Below are 5,000 nucleotides of genomic sequence, written 5' to 3' on the forward strand. Positions count from 1 at the left end.
TCTAAGACCAACTAGTCGACCGAAGGGACAGTAGTTTTCCGGTCGATAAGACATATCAGCCCGGTATCGCCAAAGTTAATTACGATCGGTCATAATAAACTAAATTTAAAATAAATAAATAACCCAAACGTGTGTATACATCATGTGGTACGTATTCAGTTCTATTCTAACTGGAATATATATATTTAAGAATCAATGAACTTAAGTTTTAAAACCAAACCGAAATCGCGCGAGTCGTCGTTGTAAAACTAGATTTAACAAACGGCTGCGTAATATTAGACTTAAAAATATTATATAATATCCTCTATTGATTAAATAGTGAAAAATAAGCTTCAATGTAGCTTAATCTAGTACAAAATCTAAAAGTTGTGATAAATTAAATTGAAATTAAACACGATAGACTTAAATCTAGAGTTAAGGAATAAAACCGACCCGCGAACCAGCTACTAAATGGTTCGATAAGACTTATCTCAAATACAATCGTTTTCTATCAGTGTTATGCCTTCAATCGATACTTTTTGATGAAATAAATACTTAAATGATTTAATGAATGCATATATACATGTAATTAATGAGTGAAAGTATGTATAAAGTATTAGATAAATTAATAATAAACCGACCCAGCTACTAAATGGTTCGATAAGACTTATCTCAAATACAATCGTTTTCTGTAATTGTTATGCCTTAAATTGATAATTTTTAGTTAAACAAATACTTAACTAATGAAATAAATACATAGATAAATGTATTTAATGAATTAAAGTATGTATAAAGTATTATATAAATTAATAATAAACCGAATCCGACCAAATTTAAATCTAAAACCACGATCGGCGGCGTAATGAAGTGTATCGTAAACCCGTTTTTTTTATAATTTAAAATGTAATGACAGAACTCCCAAAACAACAATACACATACATATTAGTACTATGGTGAATTGTAGTTGTATTAGGACCGTAATTATAGTTAATTAAGGAACCATTCATTGTCTTCGCTCTGTTATGTACGTCGTCGTTTAATCGACACGGCATATTTGGCTTGAATCTAGAAAAATTCAAACTCTAACCCTAAGGTAGACAGGCAGGGTAAATAAATGTGGGTGATCTCTCATAAAATTGTCTTCTAGGAATTATTTTTATATAGACTATCTTTTCTGTAGAGTTTAAGTGGACAAGCGCGGACGAAATAGAGCGCAAAATTTAAAATGAATTAAAAATTTTCATCAGACCGGAAGTAGGCATAACCTAGGCGCCATGTTTCCGTCGTACAAGTTTTCACCGTTGCAGTCACCGTTTCAATCGCTCTTCGTGTGGACGTGTATTATTTCTAGTCATGTGTTGTGTAGATGATTCGCTTAAGGTAGGTGTTCGGACTTATTTCTTTAATATTAATTAAACCGTATTTGCCTTGTCGGCCTTAAAATAAAGCTATTTTTTTTTCATCGCAATCGAAGTGTTAGATCTAGAATCTAGTTCCCGCCTCCGCTTCGCTAATTCGACTTAATGTAACTATGACACAACTATTAAATCTAGAGTCTCTATTTTAATTAAATAATTAGGAATTCTATCTCTAGATGATATCTAATCTATTCCCACACGTGTGTGCAAGTAGGATTTAACGTCAGAACAGGTGTGGTGGTCTAGGCGTCGCTATTTTTGACGGTAGGAATTTTTTTTTTAAATTCGTAAAATTTTATATAGACTTTATATAGCAATTTACTAAGACCGACCCTAACGCCCAGTAAATATTTAATTACCACATTGTTATGGACACGGTGTATTAGGTAGGGCCGAGGGCTATCCATAGGTACCAATTTTTAAATTTTGTGACAATTAGGAGCCGAGTTATAAAATAAATTTAAAATACTGGTTCTGGTCTTAGACTTTATATAGCAATTTACTAAGACCGACCTTAATACCCATTAATTATTTAATTAGCGCATAGTTATGGACATCCTGTATTAGGTTGGGCCCAGGGCTATCCGTAGGTACCAAGTTTATAATTTTGTGACGATTATTAGTCGAGTTATAAAATAAATAAAAAAAACTGGTTCTGGTTTGCACTACATTTCTTTCTTCTTTAACGGCGGACTCCCGGTCCAGCCCCATGGGTTACCCGTGAGCCGGGGCCTCGTTAGCCTGGACGGCTCCGATGTGACCGCGGATTGTTGTGGCCCGCCTCAGCCCGAGTCGAGATCACCCTTCCGATCGAAGGTGGACGCCATAGGGCGCCCGGGATAGCCCGGGGCGCTGTTCGTCACCCGAGCGCAGGGGCGCCGGGAGACGCCCCCGGTGAAGTTTGGCGGGTGATTCTGGTAGAGCTCCCCACCCCGATCGCAGGACACCCCTCGCCGCCCGCCCAGGTGTCGAGGTGGCCGCGGGGGAACTCGGGGCGTTTTGGCTCCCCCTTGTGCCGGAGCGGCGCCCTCGGTCCCAGAACGCCCCTGGCGGGTGATTCGCATGCCCCCTGGGGTGGGGAACGCGGGTGGGTGGTCGTAAAGCGTGTAACCGCAGTGGGGGCGGCCCCTTAGTCGGGGGCGCCAAAGTTGGCACCCCACCTGGGGCGCCCCCCGGAAGTGTGGCGCCCGCGCGAGTGAGCCCCGTAGATGCGCCCCGACACCCCCGCGCCGCCCCCCGGGTCGCGGCACCCCCCGGCGCCCTCCGTGCGGGCTCCCCTCATGGGGCGGCACCCCCGGTCCTCCCCGAGACTATGTACCCGATTTTTCGGTTTAACACTAGAGGTATGGGCAGAAATACGGCGGTTAAAACGGTCTGTATCTACTATTGTGGAGGTGAGTGTCGGTGAAGCCTCTATGTGACGCTAGGATCCGCGCTCCCTCGCAGCCAGCGACATGTGCCCGATCTGACCGTGCGTGGCTCAGTCTCCCGACTAGCTTCCCGGTAAAATGCGGGCTCGGCGCGCAGGTCGCGCCAGTGAAGGTAAAAGTACGTGTCCGTAGCGTGAAGCCAGCGGCGACGCGCAGTGCTAACGCAACCAAGCAGTATTGGTGGCTCGATAAAAGTCTCGCACTGGCCCAGCCCTCGGAACGGGCGACGGGTCTGCAAAACGCAGTCGGCTCGATGCAAATCGAGAGATTTCCCGGCGACGCCGTGTTTACGGTGAAGGGGGAAATGTGAGCGGTCCGATGTGAAAAAATCCGGGAATGCCGGGATCCGTTCTCTCGCTAGAGCGTTGTCTCCCGTCCCGCGATGTGTTGTGGAAAAACGTCTCGCAAACGATAGCTATCTGGTTGATCCTGCCAGTAGTCATATGCTTGTCTCAAAGATTAAGCCATGCATGTCTAAGTTCACACTGTCCCATGGTGAAACCGCGAATGGCTCATTAAATCAGTCGAGGTTCCTTAGATGACACGATCCTACTTGGATAACTGTGGCAATTCTAGAGCTAATACATGCAATCGAAGCTCCGACCTTTATCGGGAAGAGCGCTTTTATTAGTTCAAAACCAATCGGCGCGGCCTCGCAAGGGGTTGCGTCGTCCCATTTGGTGACTCTGGATAACTTTGTGCTGATCGCATGGCCTCGCGCCGGCGACGCATCTTTCAAATGTCTGCCCTATCAAATGTCGATGGTACGTGATATGCCTACCATGTTTGTAACGGGTAACGGGGAATCAGGGTTCGATTCCGGAGAGGGAGCATGAGAAACGGCTACCACATCCAAGGAAGGCAGCAGGCGCGCAACTTACCCACTCCCGGCACGGGGAGGTAGTGACGAAAAATAACAATACGGGACTCTTTCGAGGCCCCGTAATTGGAATGAGTACACTTTAAACCCTTTAACGAGGATCTATTGGAGGGCAAGTCTGGTGCCAGCAGCCGCGGTAATTCCAGCTCCAATAGCGTATATTAAAGTTGTTGCAGTTAAAAAGCTCGTAGTTGGATCTCAGGCGCAGGCGGGCGGTCCGGCTCGCGCCGGCTCACTGCCCGTATCTCCTGCCCTACCGTCTGTCGGCTCTCTCCCGCGGGTGCTCTTCACTGAGCGTCCCGGGTGGCCGACGCGTTTACTTTGAAAAAATTAGAGTGTTCAAAGCAGGCCTCGCTGCCTGAATAATGGTGCATGGAATAATGGAATAGGACCTCGGTTCTATTTTGTTGGTTTTCGGAATTGGAGGTAATGATTAACAGGGACAAACGGGGGCATTCGTATTGCTGCGTTAGAGGTGAAATTCTTGGATCGCAGCAAGACGAACTACTGCGAAAGCATTTGTCAAGAATGTTTTCATTAGTCAAGAACGAAAGTCAGAGGCGCGAAGACGATCAGATACCGTCGTAGTTCTGACCATAAACTATGCCACCTGGCCATCCGCAGGAGTTGCTTCGATGACTCTGCGGGCGGCCTCCGGGAAACCAAAGGTTTTGGGTTCCGGGGGAAGTATGGTTGCAAAGCTGAAACTTAAAGGAATTGACGGAAGGGCACCACCAGGAGTGGAGCCTGCGGCTTAATTTGACTCAACACGGGAAAACTCACCCGGTCCGGACACTGTAAGGATTGACAGATTGATAGCTCTTTCTTGATTCGGTGGGTGGTGGTGCATGGCCGTTCTTAGTTGGTGGAGCGATTTGTCTGGTTAATTCCGATAACGAACGAGACTCTAGCCTATTAAATAGTTCGCCGGTTCCTCGATGCGCCGGCGCAACTTCTTAGAGGGACGAGTGGCGTTTAGCCACACGAGATTGAGCAATAACAGGTCTGTGATGCCCTTAGATGTCCGGGGCCGCACGCGCGCTACACTGAAGAAATCAGCGTGGATGCCTCCCTGGCCCGAAAGGGCTGGGAAACCCGTTGAATCTTCTTCGTGCTAGGGATTGGGGCTTGTAATTGTTCCCCATGAACGAGGAATTCCCAGTAAGCGCGAGTCATAAGCTCGCGTTGATTACGTCCCTGCCCTTTGTACACACCGCCCGTCGCTACTATCGATTGAGCGGTTCAGTGAGGGCCTCGGATTGGTCTCGGTCTGGCACGCAAGTGCCGGCACCG

At 46.9% G+C, this 5,000-nt stretch overlaps 1 non-coding gene across 1 annotated transcript in view; it reads left to right on the top strand.

The window, feature by feature from the left end:
• The first annotated feature begins 3,243 nt into the window (after nucleotides 1–3,243).
• The window catches only part of LOC131934491 (small subunit ribosomal RNA), a 1,846-nt gene continuing 89 nt past the window's right edge, over nucleotides 3,244–5,000 (top strand). Inside the window, exon 1 of the ribosomal RNA XR_009385790.1 lies at nucleotides 3,244–5,000. This exon is cut by the window's right edge and continues 89 nt beyond it. This is a non-coding gene — a ribosomal RNA (small subunit ribosomal RNA).

This window comes from Physella acuta, unplaced genomic scaffold, assembly GCF_028476545.2.
Source record: "Physella acuta isolate Inbredline_101_S28 unplaced genomic scaffold, ASM2847654v3 ptg002837l, whole genome shotgun sequence".
NCBI lineage: Eukaryota > Metazoa > Mollusca > Gastropoda > Physidae > Physella > Physella acuta.